Source organism: Python bivittatus, unplaced genomic scaffold, assembly GCF_059951505.1.
Source record: "Python bivittatus isolate LINGU-HERP-01145 unplaced genomic scaffold, Pbiv_v1 ctg000020_np1212, whole genome shotgun sequence".
NCBI classification, from domain to species: Eukaryota; Metazoa; Chordata; class Lepidosauria; order Squamata; family Pythonidae; genus Python; species Python bivittatus.
The window spans coordinates 46878585-46896975 of NW_028277030.1; the positions used below are offsets into that span (position 1 = coordinate 46878585).

The following is an 18391-nucleotide window of genomic DNA, read 5'->3' on the forward strand; positions in this document are numbered from 1 at the left end:
TGTTCACAAACAATAGAAAGAGAACAGAGAATGACACAGAACAAAGAAACCTGCAACAAATCTCATGACTGACTATTTAAAATGAAACAAGGAATAGAATGCCAAGTAGCCTGTGTATACCATCAATGCAAGTGCCTGTGTGTACCAGAAACCTCCCAGAATATTGAATCACCCAATAAAGTAATTATTAGTGCAATGGATTACGCACCTTAAAACCGTATACAATTCCAGCCTATAATACCCTTGCAGCAGGCACTCTATAGCAGCTCTTTTCTTCAGAACAGCTTATCCTCAGGATTTGAAGGAACAAGTTTGCCCAACTCAGATTTGAAGTGGATGGCAGTGCCACAAGATGCAACTTTCCAAATATGAACTTTCTAACAACTTTTAGAAAAGTAACATCAATCTCTGATTCTATAGCAATGCAGAGTGTTTGAGACATATATTTTATAGGAAAAAAAGAAACCAAATCACAATCAAGATTCTCCAAAGCTATGTGGTTAACTGTTAGCAGATGGGGAAATAATGAAACAATAAATTTGAGACTTTAAAAATAATCAGAACACAGCTCCTTTAGGCTGCATATTTAATTGAGATGCCAACCAGCAAGTAAGCAGCATTTCAGAGATACAAGTACAGTAGTGAAAGATTTCACTTGCTTCAGGTAAGCATGCAATTTAAAGCATTCAAAGCACAGCATTACCAATCTCTAATTTCCCATTATTTTCTTCTGCCCCAGAACTTTTAGATTTATCTACTACATCCATTAATTTTCATTGTAACTTCATATTATTGGAGAATTTAACTGTATCTCCATCCCATTTTAAATAAAAAAACATATGTAGGCACCTATTTTAAGGTTTTGGCTAAGGGGGGACAAAGTAACTAATGGGAAAAATATATTTAGACCACCAAATAAATAAATAAATATTATATCCCAGTTTCCCAGGAGCCACAAACACTGCTCTGAAATCACTATAATTGTAAAAACATTAGCTCAGTTCTGAAATTCTGTTAAGGACATTTTGTAAGGGATAGTTAAAATGACTCAAGGAAAAAAAAGGAAGAGTGAATGACAAAATTCACAGTTAAGCAATCAAAAATATCACAAAACAACGAACGAACTTTGATGTTTCCCAGAACTTTTATGAAAGGAGAGAAGGTGAGAAAACGGAGAAAAAGCTTGTAACTATCAAAGTCACCACCTGGGTGTTTAGTCACAGTAGAGTCACAATCTAGAAAATAGAGTACAGAAGAGAAAAATAAGACCTGAACAAACTACTAACAGTGTGAAACTCTTCTCTCACAAATGCAGACAGACAACCATGCTATTACATGCCATTCTCATCAGTTCCTTTCCACCTTTTATTCCAAAGTGACATAGTGATGCAAAAGCCAGTGTGGTGTAGTGGTTAGAGTATTGGTGTAGTGGTTAGAGTATTGGAATGGCATCAAAGAGACTCAGAATCAAGTCCATGTTCAGCCACAGAAGTTCACTGGGTGACTTTGGACCAGTCATTCACTCTCAGCCCAACCTACTCACAGTGTTGTTGAATGATTGTTAGGTTCACCATCTTGAGTTTTTGAAAGAAAGGTGAGATAAATTAATCTCATAAATAAATAAAAAATGTTGGATCATTGGCAGTTTTTTGGGGGGGGTAATAGATCCTCTTCAGAGGATTTGTTCCCTTAAAAATATATTGCACTTCTGTTAATCCTCTTCTCATATAAATAATGTTACTTTAGCTATATGAGGACTGGGTCTCAGATAACATCAGCCATTCAAGGTAGGCCAGGTCAAGAAAGAGATACTACAGGGATTTCAGGAATAGTACTTTATTGTTGTAGGGGATAATAACAGAACCTTGAAAGCCAATCCAAGTTTATCTGTCCCATTTTATATTAAAGAAAATCAATGTGAGATTATTTTCTTTCTCAAGAGGTTTTCAATTTCTGGACTGTGTAATCTCCTCTCCAAGAATTTCCGTTTGTTCCTTCCTTCTTCATTTAATGGCTCTTTCAAGCCATTTCCAAAGTCAACTCTAAATCCCTTTACATTCACTCTGCTACTAATAGACATATATATAGATATAGATATATAGATATAGATATTTCATAAATTTTACCAGGATCTGATGGGACTTACTCCCAGGTAATAAAACTACACCATCAGACTAATATGTTCTACTGTTAATAATATTGATATCAGAGGGAAACAGTATAAAAAGAAGAGGCACTTCCAAGTGCTTCAATTACCCAACCCCTATCACACATCCTCATGGCTTGTAACTGGAACTCATTTTAGAATCTTTGTCTAGAGCCAGTGGACTATACCTAATTCATATACTTATCAGCCAATAGTTGGCATATTTGGCACAATACTGAAGTTACTGGGCTGCAACAATGATAGCTAAAGAAAAACCTAAAAAAACTACCACAATGTTTGGAACATAATTCACTTAGCTCCCCAATCATAACGAACACAATTTTATTCTTCATTCCCACAACAAATGAAACAGTGAGGATGCCAGCGAGAATCAGGAAATGACCAAGAACAGCATAAAAGACAAGCACAACACTAAAGGCAATGTCACTCTGATATTCCTTGCTTCTGAATATTTCAGACTTAATAAATATTCAGATCACCATCTTACCCTAATGCCCAAAGATGTTGGCTTTTGATTTCTAAAAGCCATCCAACCTGAGGATTATGGGACATGAAAGCTAATATATCTAGAGATCACAAAGCTGAGGAAGACTGACCACTCTAAAGTTGAAATATCTTCATATGAGATCTCTTTCTCGTAATGTAGGGTTTCCTCTATTCTATCAAGATAAACAACTTGCTAACTGGGAGTTTATACAATCTATTCACAAACTAAAATCAGAGCATATAATTATTGGTATAAAATTAATGAAATGGAATCTGATAGACTTCCTAGATTGTGTTTATTAGAACAGATAAAATCCCAACGACAGACCACTTGGATCACACAATTTATAAATTTTATAAGGAATTGTGGTCTCCTAGTCTCTGATGTTCTTGGAGATCAAGCTAAAAAGAGAGCTGTACAAAGAATTTTGGATATCAAAGCGCAAAAAGATATAGCCACCCTCAGCAAGGTTGGCAATTTAAAATGGCTGAGCTGTTATAAACTTACATTTCAAACCAATAATTACTTAAAAATGCAGATGCCAAAACAACTTAGGGAGGTATTCACAAGAGTTAGATTCGAACAACTTGATACCATGGTCAGATATGGGAGATTTAACAGGATCCCTTATAATAAACACATTTGTATATGTGGAACACCTGAAATTGAGGATATAGCACACATACTATTCAACTGTAACTTGTATAAGACGGTGAGAGACTTACACCTTGCCCCATATGTTAAACGAACGACCCATTGGGATTCACATATTAGAATAACATATTTTATGTGTGGTCAAAACCCAAAAATAACATACAACACAGCCTTGTTTTTAAGCAAAGCAATGCGTTTGAGATCTACATATGTGGGGTCGATTGGAGTGAATTGCCAGAGTGATATGGAAATATGATTTGTATGATTTGTATTTTCACTTATATGTATACCTACTTATACTTATTATTCTATTTTTATTCATGTTTTATTTAATCTGTTTGCTACATTACTTTTGTAAAGAGTTGTATTAATTAATTACTGTCTAATTGTTATTTTGATAAGGCCTTAGGGCTAATCAATAGATTTTGTTTTGATTTGATTTAAACAACTTGCTATTGTGTGGCAATCAGTTTACAGTCAACGTAAAAAGAGTCAGGAGCCTTTGACCTAAGCAACATTTATTTGAGAGTCAGGTAGTACTTAGCATTGTCACTAAAATAAACAATCATGCAAAAAGTTGCCCAGAAAACAGTACAACGGATTTTTCCTTCAGGAAGAAAGAAGAAAGAAGATTACTACTACTACGACTCGTGGGCAACTGCACAGTCCAAACTACAAGTTCCACTACAAAAAAAGTTAAGGAACGGCATTTTTGTGCTAATCCGTAATCTTTAGATCATATAAGGTACAGTAACCCTAAGAAATACCTACTATTTGCTTAATTTAGGCTAATCACCAGGAGGGGGAGGCAATAGTTCATTCCCTTTCCTTTTATATACCTATTCTTTCACCAGTCACTGTCCGTTACACCGACTGCTGACTTCCCCCCTCCCCGCCCTTTCTTCTTCATCTATTGGGACTAGCAATCCACACACACAGACACCCCAACGAAGCTTTAGTATCTCCGTGACGTGCAGAAATCTAATCCGGCCACCTCTTCCTTCTTGCCCATACTTGGAAACTCTGCACCTGTCGGATTTCTGCCTGCAGTAGGTATGAAAAGCAGAAGCCAGTGGGGGTGAAGGTCCCGCTTGCTATTCCTGCACCTCGCGCCCGCCCCTTCTCGCTCCGCGGCTCCCTCGCCATCCCCCCAGCAGAGTTTTCCCTTTCGAGACCGCCTCACCAATCGCTAGTTGAAGGCGCTGGGACGGTCGCAGGAGGACGTGCGCTGGCAGGCCGGGAAACTCATCCTCAGTGGATCCGGAGGGCGCCGGGCCGGGCCAGGAGCGCGGCCGCAGAAGGAGGCAGAGACGGCCCGAGGAGCCGCCACGGCTGCAAACCTCCAGAAGCCACTGAAGGCGGCGAGATAGAGGCGGCGGGGACACGGGAGCAAAGGAGCGCGGGATTGGGCAGCGCCTGAGTATTCCTAGTGCTTATTGGCTGGCGGAAGGCTACCCTCCGGCTTCTGCCCAGCGCTGAAAGGGGCTGACACGCAAAGGGCGCTTCGGGCAGGAGGCTAACGATAAGGGGGCGGGGGAGGAGGAGCGGTCCGCAACGGCTACGCTCCTCTTCTTCCGCCTGAATTGCAGCTCGGGTGGTTTGGGTTGTAGGTCCAGCACCTCCTGAGTTTCCTCACTGAGATGTATTCCCTAGAAAGGCTGCGATTGAGAGGCTGCCCTGCATGCATTCCTGGTAAGACCCATTGAATTCAATGGGGCTTGCTCCGCTAAGGGTCTGCATAGATTCGTAGCTGCAGGACAGGAATGGGAAATACGTCTTCTCCAGCCCTTCCAGTTTCAAGGAAATTGCAAGGAAGTCTGCAACTGGTGCTCTAGTGGTGCGCAGGCTGGTTTCAGTAGGCATATCTAGCGTTTTATTCAAGGAATTTAGCCGGCCTGGGCTGGTCTTGAAAAAACCAAGCGGGATCAGATGAGAAATCGCTAGGAATTCCAGGGAAGTAGGTTAGCCCGGGATTCTCATCGCAGAAGAAAGCAGCAGCCAACCACTTTTTCATCATTTCCAAAGAAATAGCAGGGATGTGTCCATGATGTCACTAGGGTCAAGCTCAATTTGAGGGAGATGTAAAATTCATCTTCTATAAATTCAGCAACTTATGGACTTAGGTTTCAGTTGCCCAAGTGGAACCGAAAGTGGGAAGGTGGTTTATCTAGGGTGGACAGTGAAAAGCATTAAATATGTAGGTTAGCTTTAAAACAAAATTATGTGGTCATTTTTCAGAACACTCACCTTAGTTATTATTGTCAAGAGTGTGTGTGCTTTTTAAAAAAAAAATGTTCAAGATGAAGCAGTCATGTCACAAACAATCCAAACAACTTGAAAATACAAATAATGTGATAAACAAAAATACAGCACAGATATGCCCCCCCATACACACACACTACAATCAGATAATACTGGGTAATAATTACAAACCTTACCGCTCTTTCTTGAGATAGCCAATGGGAACAGACACATTAAAGTTTGCCCTGCCAAAAATAACTGGCATTATAATGGTTATAACAATAATAGAATAATAGAACAGACTTCAGCATCCTAAGATAAATAACACTTTATAGTATAATGTTTTTGTTGTGAAGAGTTCTTTTGAGTCTCCTTGTGAAAAAAGAATTTTTGCCCTGGTGTATTATACTTGATTTAATAACAATTTTAAAATGTATTCCTATTCCATTATAAAGTTTCCAGAAATAGAGACTAATCTTAATAGCTAAGCCGTTTGCTTATTTTACTGATGACCACCACTAGGGATATGACTTGAGGAAAATATACTTTGCATTTACAAGTTAAAATGGCACTCAGCAGCCACACCCTCTCCTAATATTGTGCTAGCTTTGCATGCTGAAGATGTCAGTATCAACATTGTCATAGAAATCAATTTGAAAAATAAAATTAATATCCATAATTATCTACATCAAGGTGATGTAAAATTATCAGATTGAAATCCCCATTATATAAACATCACAGAATACAGTACAGAGCAATTTGTTTGGCTCCGTTAGCCAATTCACTGATGGATGAACTTTCTTACATTCTGTGATTGGAATATAGAACTCAAAATATACTACATGTTCAGAAGAAACAGACAACAAAAAGGGAGGTGGAGAGCAGCTTTGTACTGAAAGATATGCTGGGAAGAAATCTGTGTCTCTAGAATATGGAATGATGAAAGCATCTGAGCAAAATTAAAAGGAGCAAAAAGCAAAAGCGATAACATTGTTAGAGCTTACTACAGGCCATTACCCAGGCAGAAGATGTGGACAGTGCCTTTCTAAATCAACTCACCAAATTCTCTAGAGGGTGGCCTATAGTGGTAATGGGAGACTTCAGCTGCCTTGATATCTGCTAAAAAAAATTAACTCATCTAGAAGTAGAGGATCCAACAGATTTCTAATCTCGCTGACAATTTCATTTTTCAGAAAATGGAAGAAGAAACAAGGAGTTAGGGATCAGCTATTCTGGACCTAATTCTGGCCAATAGAAAGGAAATGGTTGATGAACTGAAGGTATCAGGCATGTTGGGAGAAAGTAACACATCATATTGGAGTTCAAGAAAACTGGGAGAGGAAAAGCTAAGAAATGTCAGCCATATACCTTGACTTTTAATGAACTCAGAAAAAGGTAGGCAGGGTTCCATGTCTTGAAAGCTTAAAGGATAAGCAAGACAAAGTGGGATGGAAGATCCTGAAAAATGGGGAACTAAAATATAGACACAAACAACACCCATAAACAAGATATGCACTGCATGGAGCATAAATAAGAAGGAAAAACAGATAAAACCGTTAGATGCTAGTATTAATAAATAGTGAGTTCTGTGACAAACAGAAGCAAAAATGGTATTTATAAGAAATAGAATCAGGGGCTGAAAACTATAGAAAGGAATGAACAAACAGCTAACTGGAGCCCATAGGAATGGAGTCAGAATAGCTCAAGCTCGGGATGAGGTTAGGCTAATGAAGAATGTACAAAACAGTAAGAAAATTTTGCAGAGTCTATCCAAAATAAAAGAAGGGTCAAGGAGTCTGTTGGCCTGTTGCTTAGTAGGGAATAGGGTAGGACAGTAGAACTGCATAACATCTTTACATCTGTCTTTTCTCAGAACAGGGAGATTGAAGAAGGAGGAAGAACACAGCTCTGGATCACTATAGCTATAAAAGTGACCTACCTTTCTACTTCAAATGAATTCAAAACTCCAGGACCAAACAATGGCACATGTGATCTCAGAACCACCAATTACCACCTGTGAAAACTCCTGAGAGCCGGTGACATGCCAAAAGATTGGAAGGCAAACTGGGTTCCTAATATTTAAAAAGGGAAAGTGGTATCAACCAAAACTATTGGTTTAACATCTGCACTGACAAGATAGCAGAAGAGATTGCCAAACAGCATGTTTGTGTCAGTACTTCAATATATAGTAGACCAGGGCAAGAAACGGAGACCACAACGACTACTAGAACTCTACTGTTGTAGGGAATAACAACAGAATCATGAAAGCCTGACAGAGTTTCTTCTGCCCCCACTTATTCCAAAGAGAAGCAAGGCAGGGTAATTTTGAGTTTCATTCTTACTCCACTCCCCTTTCTCAGGGCTGAGCTGAATTTTACTCAGCCATTCTTGCATTCCTTCTTCAAGGTTATCTCTGCACTCCCAGGAGTACAGAGCACTTTTAAAAAGAGCGCTACCATTACCTGAACCACCTGTTAGCCCCACTATGTAGATCAGGACAAGAAATCATTTCACATTAAGACTAAAACTAGCTTTATTAAGATTGACCATAATAACAGAATCTTGCATGTCTTATTGTGGTTTACCTCCTCCCCTTTTATACTAATGTGAATGAGGGAAGTGTCTGAGATGTTTTCACATTCCTCCTTCATTGTTTGGACCTAAGCGATGTTTTCCTCCTCATTGCTTTGCTAATGGATCTCCCCTCTCTCCATCAAGGCCATCCTCTTTATTCTCTCTACCAACACAGATTTGTAAAGAACATGACATATAAGTCTAACCCTATTTTTTTATGAAAGAGTGACTAATTTGGTAGACCAAGGGAGTGCTATGGATGTAATATCCCTTAGCTCAATAAGACATCTGTCAAGATCTCACATGATATCCTTGCAGATAGGAATTGTCTTGCAAATATGGATTAGATGGTAATGTAGTCCAATGGATTTGCATGTAGTCTACAGTCCTGGGATTTTCTGGAGGCCTCCCATCCAACCCCTAATCAGTCAGATCCAGTGTAGTTTGAGATCAGCCAAAGCAGCTAGTTGCTGCCACCTGGCTGGGTGAAGTCTTAAACCTTGATCTTAAACATATATAACTGAAATGTCCTGATGCATATTTATTAGTAGCAGTGCAGGAGAAAAACTGTTATGGAAACCTAGCTTATCCTCTCGGCCTAATATGATTCTTCCCATGATATCCAGAACCTTGTTGGCTCCATTGTTGTATAAACAGAGTGGTGTAAGAGATTATCTACCGGAATATTACTTCCACATTATTACCATTAAATAATGTTGACTTGTGTTATACTGAGTTAAATGGGATTTCAATTAGTATGATTGATTTGGTAGATGTATTTCAATTCTTGTGATATTAAGAGCTGTTATTAATAAAGGAATAACTTTATCCATTTGTCAGATAATAGTAGTAATAGAAATAATCTCCCCAAGTGCTTGAGCATCTATGGGTTGTTTTAGCCACAAGATGTCACCATTGAGATACCTTGTTTTCCAATTTACAGTATTGGGGGTGAAACTATTCGATGCTATTATCATATATGAAATTTTTGCTGAATTGTTGAAAATATCTACTGAGTGTAACTCTCTTTCTCTGGTAGAACCAGAGCTATAGCAATCTCAAAATATGCTGCTACAAACAAATTCCAATAAAAGAATTCTGAACCTGGAATCATGATTTTACCATTTCACATCAATCTAGTGTGTGTAAAATGAAAAATATAGGTCTTTCCAGACAACAATAGACTTTTACCATTATTGTTGTTGTTAGTAATCATACTAGTGCTAACATAGGGATAATTGCAATTTTTTCTTTTTGTAAAATGGCTAGATCATTATCTTTTATGAAATTATACAGCAGAGGGAATATGTTTGCTCAAAAGCATTTTGAGAGGAATGTTTGAGTACCTATTTATTATAAGCTATGCCAGAAACTATTTTCCACACTTGTCTAATCAAATCCACAGGCCTCATCATATTTGCTAAAGTGACTGTAAGCTGTAAGTAGTGGACAAATTTCATTTATCAGTGATAAAATATTGCAGACTGAGGGAAAAGTAAATGCAAAATCTGCATTCCCTGAGAAAAGTTTCTTGACATCCCATATGACAAAGCTTCATATTTATTATTGAAAAATATTATACTGAAGAGATCCAAAAGCTTACAGCATTGAGATTCAATTCTACCTAAGTATATTTAAGTTCTAAGTTTAACAGGATAGATAATGGAGCTGTTTGAACTTTTTAGCCGTAGCGTATGTTCTTGTTTCTTTCATTCATCTTTCCCAAGGTGATGTTCTCCAAGTGGGTTGAATAACAATAACCATCATTCCAAGTCAATATCCCATGCTCACAGAGGATGAGGGCATTGAAGGCAGCAGGTTGGAGAAAGGTGGTCTAACTATTTCTTTCTGATCATTTGACCAGTATTTTTTTCAGACTGAATTATTACCTCTTCCTAGCACTAATATTTCACTTTTGTTCAACTATGTCAAATCCCAGCTGTCTGCCAGGGAATCAGATTGGCTAGAAGAGAAGAAATATCCTGTGTCAAAGGAGAAAGTTAATGACATAATATTGCTTTCTTTCTAGGGAGAAGTGATATTAAAACTTAAAAAAGAATTCAGCAAGAAGCACAGGAATCTGTACAAATAATATCCTTTTGCAGAAATCTGGCCAAGTCCAACAATAAAGATCAGTGTAATAAGATCATAACAATCTTTTGAATTATCATATGCCTGGTCCTGATTTGACCTTAGACACCAGTAAAATGATATAGTACTGTATGCCATTCCACATAAGCCCTTTATGTCACTTGAAACACAGTCTACGGAACTGAACCTCTTAATGAATACTAGTTTGCACTGAAATTGGTTTTGCTTGAAGAATGGCCAGTTTAAGATTAGAGTCCCCTAGAAAGGGGCTGATCACAATGTTCCAAATTTCCTTTTTCTCTTAGGAAGCCAGTATTGCATTTATCAGCTTTTTCTTGTCATCAGCCTGCACTGAGGGAGATCTTTACTCAACGCCAAAGTGACATTCCTTTTCCTCATAAAAACTGCATGGCAAATAGTTGAGCAACTCATTCTACACCACATCACAGGAACCTAACTGACTGGTGGCAGAAGCATTATCACTACAGGATAATCCAACAGGTCTCCAGAGTTTAAACTAACCAGACCTACCTTTTTTAAATTAGGATCCTAAGAGTCATCAAAAAGATCTTGCACTGGAATCCAATAAGACTGGACTTTCCTTCAATCAATGGTAGTTCTTCTCCGTCTCCCCCCGTAATTCCCCTTGTATCTTCCAAGTGTGATCCAGTGGGCTGGGATATCCTCTACAAGTACCGATGATATGCCTTATGGAGGGAAATTCATCCCATCCAATTCCACGAGCAGAACATTCCATACACTCTTATTTAAAACTGAATAATGTGATAATTCCAAGGATATTCTACTACAAATTTATCAGAGATTTATCAGAAGATTCAAATCTACCTTCTATCCATCCTTGGAAGCATCCTTGACTTTAATATACAGCAATCAAAGACCCTAACCATGAAAAGAGAAAAGGAAGGTGTAAAAATCCAATTATTTTGTGATATTGTTTGATCCTATGTGGATTCATTTTTTAACAAAAACAATAGTCTCACAAGTGCATCAAGTTTAACCAGTTTATTAGAGTTCACTTTATCAAATGGTGTGTTGTGTTAAATTACAGATACATTTTCACAGGAAAGAGAGATTGTAAATATGGAAGTCAGAAGGAAATGAAATGCAAGAAGTACAAACATCTTTTCACTTTTATAAAACTGTTCGTTCATAAAATTTGTTCAGTATCAGATTATAACACACATATCCAAGCAAAGGATGAGCACGTGTAAAAAAAGGTAAAATCTCCTTTAAGATGAGTTGGATTCCTAACCAGGCCCAAGCCTGCTTAGCCTATGGGCAGAGACAAGCGATCAGAAAATAAATCGTTCTTCTTTATTCAAATTATAGAAAAAAGAATGGAATGGTTTATTGATTTTTAACTCAACTTTTATTTCTCTTTTTCAGTTCCTTTGCATTAAGGTGCCATAAGATTTTTTGTTCTTTTGAATAATACAATTGACTCAACATGGTGATCCTTCTGAATTTTCTTTTCTTTTTCTTTTTCTTCCTTCCCCTTTTTCATCAATTTAAAGAACTTCAGAACTAAATTGCAGCATAGTTCTTTTAAGTAATAAATAGGAAAGAGAGAGCAAGATTAAGAATAATACTATTCTAGAGGCATATTCATTTATTTTTAGCAGAATATGGCTTTCAAGATATGAAGAATTCTCAGGGCACTGCTCTCATTACACTTTGACAAGACTTCTTTTTCTACTTACCCAAAATCCTACAAGTTGATTACAGAATATAACAAGCACCTGTGGGATCAGATCAAAATCCATCAAGTCCAATCATTCTGTTTCAGTACTTTTGAATATGTTAATCAAACATCCCTAGAAAGCCCAGAAACAGGGCATTAGTGCAATGCACCATCCTGTTGTTTTCTCCAACAACTGGAATTCAGAAATATGTTGCTTTTAATGCTACCAATAGAATATAGCATCACGACTAATAGTTATCTTATCTTCACCTCCTTGAATCTGTCTAATTCCCACTTAAAGGTATCAGGTATGTTTGGGTCTGGCATAGTCTATTGAGCGAGCCCAGCCTTGTGGTTTATTCAAGAAATCACGGCTTAGTGCAATGAACGAATCCAGTCATGCTCTTCTGACATCTTACCACAGTTTCCATTTTTAGCAGTGTGCTGTATGAAGAATTTCCTTTTGTCTGACCTGAATCTCCAACTACTCAGCTTCACCAAAAGAGCGTGGCTTCCAATATTATGAGGGAGAAAAATATTCTTATTCACTTTTTCATAATTTTATCACTCTCATACCTTCACGATTGTACCTTATCTTGCTCTGCTTCCTAAAATATACTCTGGTCTAGTATTTTTAAGAGCTTCTGAGTTTGCTTTCTATTCCATCGGATCTGCAAGCAATGGAATATATATTGTTGGGTGGCAACTCAGAACGTGCCACTGTGCTTTTATTAATCCCTTCTCCATCCCCTTTTGGATAAACAACTGCACATATTAGGTTAACTCTGTGTTAAATTCTAACACACAGGAGTGGCAATTGTGCCCTTAGTCTCAAGCTCTACTTTCATTCTCTCATTGGGGTATGTTGCACATTTTCCACATTTTCCAGAGTTTACTTTTTTATCTTGACTATAGGCATACAAGAAGTGTCTGATGTTTGAGCTACATATGAAAGAAAGAAAACGAAAAGTTCTAGTAAATAGTCTCACCCAGTTCTACTTAGCCTTTCCAGGATTGATCCTAGAACTTCTACATGCAAAGTTTCAGCTCTTCTTCTCTTTATTACAATTTTCCCCCTTAATTCTGTAGCCACCTATTAGTCACAGGTTTCTGCTCTCTTCTATTTGTCTGAGGGGGGAAAAGTGCTTTTTGACATGGCTTAACTTCCCAGTCTTTGGAAGGATCTCAGAGTCTCTTTTTTGCTAAGAGAATGTAAGGTAATAAGCATTTGAAAGCCAAGGCCAAATCCAACCCTTACCCACCCAAAGCCATTGGTCCCCAGATCCCTTCACACAGGCTCCTTTCTGCTTCAAAGTCTCTTTTACATGTTCACAGTGCAATACAGGAAGGGAAGAACACTTTTGCTTCTGAGTCAACTTGTGAATTGGCAGCTGTGGACATAGTTAATCTTGCTGGCACTTGCTCAGTTGACAATATGACACTGGTTAAAAATCAGCAGCCAAGAAGGGCAGTAGAGGTCATCAGCTGTAAAGTTCTGTCCATACATCTTCTCCTGGATGCAGAAAGAGCAAAGAGATCATTTGTTCCAAGTAAAGACCAAAGTAGCACTAATAAGCCAGAACTGTGGAGATCAAAGAAGCTTCTACATTGAGCCATTTTCTGTAGCACTGAGAGTACTTGCTCACTGATTTACTCTCAAGAATCCAGACAATGTCTATTCCAAACTTTCACCTGCATTTCTTAAAAAATCTGGTATGCGTTTACTCCTTTCAGGTGTTAAATAAATTTAAAGCTTCAAGTCAGTTTTTACTCAGGACAACTGCCTGGACAAATCCCTGGAGTGGCTTGCCATTTCCTTCAGCCTAGGGCTCAGAGAGAGGGATTCCACTATACTGGAATATATTCATTCCAATATAGAGATGAACAGTATACTGTATGGTAATCCAGATGTTGAAATCCATCAGTCCTAGCTAATATAGATGAAGGGATGAGCACTGCAGTTCAACAACATCTGGAAGACACAGGTTACCCTTCCCTCTCCTAACCAACAGGATCATTTGGGGGGGAAGATAAATCAGAAGGGCTTTATTCAAGAATGCTATCCTCACTGATAGTCAGCACACTTAAGTTTCAAGTTAATCCCCAACTTAAAAAGCACAACCCTCTTCTTGCAAACAATTTCTATGACAAAAAAACAGAATATAAAACAAGGCTCATTTCACTACCACTAGCACTGCTGCCAAGAAGAACATACTATTTTAAGGCCTAGTCTTTGAAAAAGACAGATCCAAAATGGAGATAAAAGAAATCTGATACTTCAGTATTATGAAATGATTGCAAAAGGCTGTCTTGTAGTGGGGAAGATTACTGCTCTTGTGCATTACTGAAGCTGGTTCTCCAGCCTTTCCCAATAACTGACAAAGCACTTCATTGCTCCATGGAACCTAAGAGAGCAGCCCCAAGATTTGAAAAACACCTTTGGAATGCCAGATGTCGGACTAACTTCTACAATTCAGTGTTGAGAGGCCACTTTGCTTATAGAAGGGTCCGCAGTCCACCTCTAGCATCAGTATTTCAAAGAAGAAAATGTCAGCCTCACCAGGTAGACCAGACAGGAAACACAACCAGATAAACTAAGTCTACTTTATTGTAAAGCTACATTAACAGAATCTTGCAAGTCTGAAAGTACAATTCTCCTGCCATAACCTTTACAGCTTAAGAACTTGGGGAGGGGGCCTTCTGAGCCTCTTGCTCCACACACTATGCAGCTGTGGGCTATGTTCCCTCTTATCTGACTGTTATCTCTTTGTCTCATTTCCAAAGGTCTTTCCCAGATACCATTGCAAAAAATAACTGGCAAGGTGAAAAAAACTTTGCCTGAGACTCTGGAGAACTATTGCCATACAAATACTTTGACTGCAAAAACTGGGGTGCCCACTAGACGGCAGCAAAGAGATTCAGAAAAGTCTACCTCTTTGATGCCATCAAATGCTGTCTGGATTTTTGCAGCCAGAGATTATAGGCTTGCAAGCATTCCAAGACAGACATATAGTTCTGAGACATGCCAGCTTAGCTTACTATGTCCCTAAAATCAACTGACATTATCTTAATCCAATTACAGTTAAATATAGATACTTTATACAGTCTTTGATTCAACACTGCTGATAGATATACAGATGAAGTTGGTTTATTCAGTTCCTAATGACATCACAAGGTGATTTTGCTCATTCCCACACTGACATTAGACTCTCCCACCATTGCCCTGCCCAAATTCCAAAACATCACTGGAGGTTCCTCCCCAGGCAAAAGAATGAAATGTGTTTCCAGGAACATCAAAGGATGTAAACAAAATGATAAGCAAATCCTGGCAGGATTTTGCTACCTCTAGAAACTCTCTACAAATATTGTGACCATAAAAGCCCCTTTCATAAGGATCCCAATAAAAGTCCAATATGTCCAATGCCCAGTTAAGCAAACCACCATTTAAACAATGGATCTTCTTCTTTCTCCCCATTCCCCATCTCACATAAATCTCAGAAGATCTCATGAAACCCAATGGGCTTTTAACCCATTGCAATTGTTAATTGATAAGGTACTTGTAATCTCTCTCTCGTGTAACCTATATGTGCATAACCAACCTAACTTCCCCTCTATCTCCCATTTCATCCCATTTAAATTCTTCATCAGTCTAGGTAATCTATACATCTAATGCAGTGACCTGCAGCTCATGAAAACATTCACTTTTAATAAAATATGTTAGAAAAGGTGCTAGTAGACGCTTCCTGATTTTTTTACCACCATAGACTAACATGTCTGCCTTCCATAAATTCTTTACTTTTAAGTCATGTTCTGGAATAACCTACATATCCAGTTATAAACCAGTTTTAACAAACTGGCACAGTGGTTAAGGTGCTGTGGGATCAGGGACACCCAGTTCAGCTATGGAGATTTACTGAGTGACATTAAATAGTTGCTTGGGGGGTGGGGGGACCTACAGAGGACTAAGTGCTCTGTACACCACTGTAAGGTCTGGGGGAAAAATAGGGTAGAAATCTAATAAATAAACAAACCTAATTCAGAAGAAAGAAAGATGAAGTGTTATGTTTTAGTTCCATGATTCAATAAATGGGGGTTAGAAACCTTGTTATGTACAACAAATTGTCCAGAGACATACTAATGGGTCCTGATTTATTTTCCTTTCATCCTTGTTCTGAGCTGCATCTGGTCACCTTTTTCAGAAATGTAGCCTTTTTTGCAGCTTTGTTTTCATCACTCCCAACAGGAACCGAAAAGAGAAGAACAGGGTATCCACAAAGGCATTGCCCCCAATCTGCCAGCACAAATGTTCTGTGGTGTCAGCCACAAAGCCTTTAGTATATAGCCAATTCTCAGTGGGGCCGGACCCCCCAAAAACAGCCTTAATGGGATTTTGTAAAGCTGTGAACCCTGCCTGCAATGACCAATCACCAGTCAGTCGATAAGCATGTAACTCCCCAAAGTATTAAGCAAGAACCGTGTTCATTAAAAATGGCTTTGTAACCTTGTCATAAAAGAGCATAAGTGACTCACTATGGATCTACCAGTACAGCCAGAGACGTCCGCAGCAAGCCAAGATGTTGTCAAAATGATGAAATGTGTGTCAGGACAGCACAACACAAGCTCCACCGCTTATGTACTTGCAGTCAACACTGAGGCAGCATTTCTGTTATGATATACATTTTGTCATTGTCCCCCGCCCACTTCCACCTGCACCCCGGCTGGTACCCACATATACAGCCAGGCTATCATTCAGCTTTCAGATCATAAAGGATCATTCGCATAGAGTTTTCTTCCTCCATTTCTTTAAGACAACTGAGAAACAGGGCCAGCTTTAGGGGAAACTGACTGACGTGTTAGGCTTGGGAGGCAGAGGACACCTGTCACAGACTAATTGTTCAATCATTCACTTATGGGCTGAAACATATATTACCCTCTATCAGCGCTTGCAGATCTCAGGAACTGGTTTAAAATGTCCCAACTTTTTTTTTTAATCTGTGACAGAATAGGCATCAGTGTCCAAATTGTATGTATGAAAATACCTGATCAGAACCTATAGACGTGCCCCCAACTAAGCCGCTCCAAATATTTCCTCAAATGACCCCAACTCATTCCGAGAGAATATTGTTTCAAGAGAAACTGATCTTTTTCTCTTTAAATACCTTTAGAAAATATTGGTTTCTTCCCTTATAGGAACCAGGAATAAAGTTTCTCAACTATACCTTTACAGGGAGGGTTCGATTCCCTCTTGTGACAACGATCAGATCCGTTTGTGGAAACTCATCTTCTAAGGTGGGAAGTCAATCATGAATGCAAAGTCATGAAATAGGACAGAAAACTTTTTTTTTCCCAAACATAGACAAAAGAAGAATGCAAGAGGAGTCACTGAAATCATTTCTTATCTGGAGGGTCACCTGGTCCTGAGCTGACATGGGCATGACAGTAATCTCAGGCATGCATGCAGAAAACTTGTCTTCTGGCTTAGGTCTAGCAGCAAGTACACCACCTCTTTCCATCCTTCTGGAAACAATATGGAGGGACACTGGTTCCACAATTACAACTTAACCTTGTCTTTTACATCTCTGCATCTGGTAGAAAGTCTTCAGGCTTTCGGCACAGGAGAATCTGCTCTTATGCATAAAGTTTAAGGTGCAACAGCCACTGGGTACAGGGAACACTCTGATTTTTGTGTAAACAGCTCCTTATTCCATTCTTCCCTAGATACAAAAAGAACAGAGCTGTGCTAAACACAGCACCTAACCCATCTTCAGTTCCCATATGTCTTTAATTAGTATATAAATCTCCCCACTGCTTCAGCAAACTTCCCTGATCAGAGTCAGACCTCTCAGTGGGGTTAAACGACTCTACCAAAAGTTGCGGCTACAAAGAATTACAGTACCAGCCAGAATGTTGCTTCGAGCAGGGTAAGTTTACCCAGCACAGAATAGTGCCCAGCCTGTTATGGCAGTAGTATCCTGGGGTCACAGCTCGCTGGGTGCCCGTGGCTGAATTAGATGCTCAGTTATCTTTCTGCCAGCTTAACCTACCCCGCAGGACTGCTGTGAAGAGACACATGAAAGGCATTGTGCATTGCTCTGAGCATTGTGATCACCACGTTGAGGTCAACACATAAACCTGCCCTCTTAGATGCCAGGGTTCCGCTCTGTAAAGCGATGCCGCGATTACACATAACGAGTACCTCTGAGTTCGTGCAGAGGGCTTCCCTCTTACCGCAGAGGGCTCCCGTTCCCGTGAGCCCTTGGCAGTCCCACTGTAAGGTCGGGCATAATACTTACAAACCCGGCGCCGGCGGCGGCCGACCAGCCCTACCTGACCTCTTTGCAAGGGAAACCGCTGCAGGGAGGCGAGAAGCGCCCGCTGCCACCGAGGGTGTGGTGCGCGGAGCCGGGCGGCCTCCCGCAGGCCGCGGCTACCATTGGCTTCTCCTGCAGCGGAGGCTGGGCTAGGCAAGCCAGGA

The 18391-nt window shown here is 39.3% G+C and overlaps 1 protein-coding gene across 1 annotated transcript in view; it reads right to left on the reverse strand.

Moving 5' to 3' along the window:
• IBTK (inhibitor of Bruton tyrosine kinase) overlaps positions 1-4717 on the reverse strand; it is a 73541-nt gene extending 68824 nt beyond the window's left edge. The window contains exon 1 of the mRNA XM_088138010.1: positions 4492-4717. The gene's annotated coding sequence lies outside the window, so the exon portion shown is untranslated. The remainder of the gene's footprint in view (positions 1-4491) is intronic.
• Positions 4718-18391: the final 13674 nt, after the last annotated feature.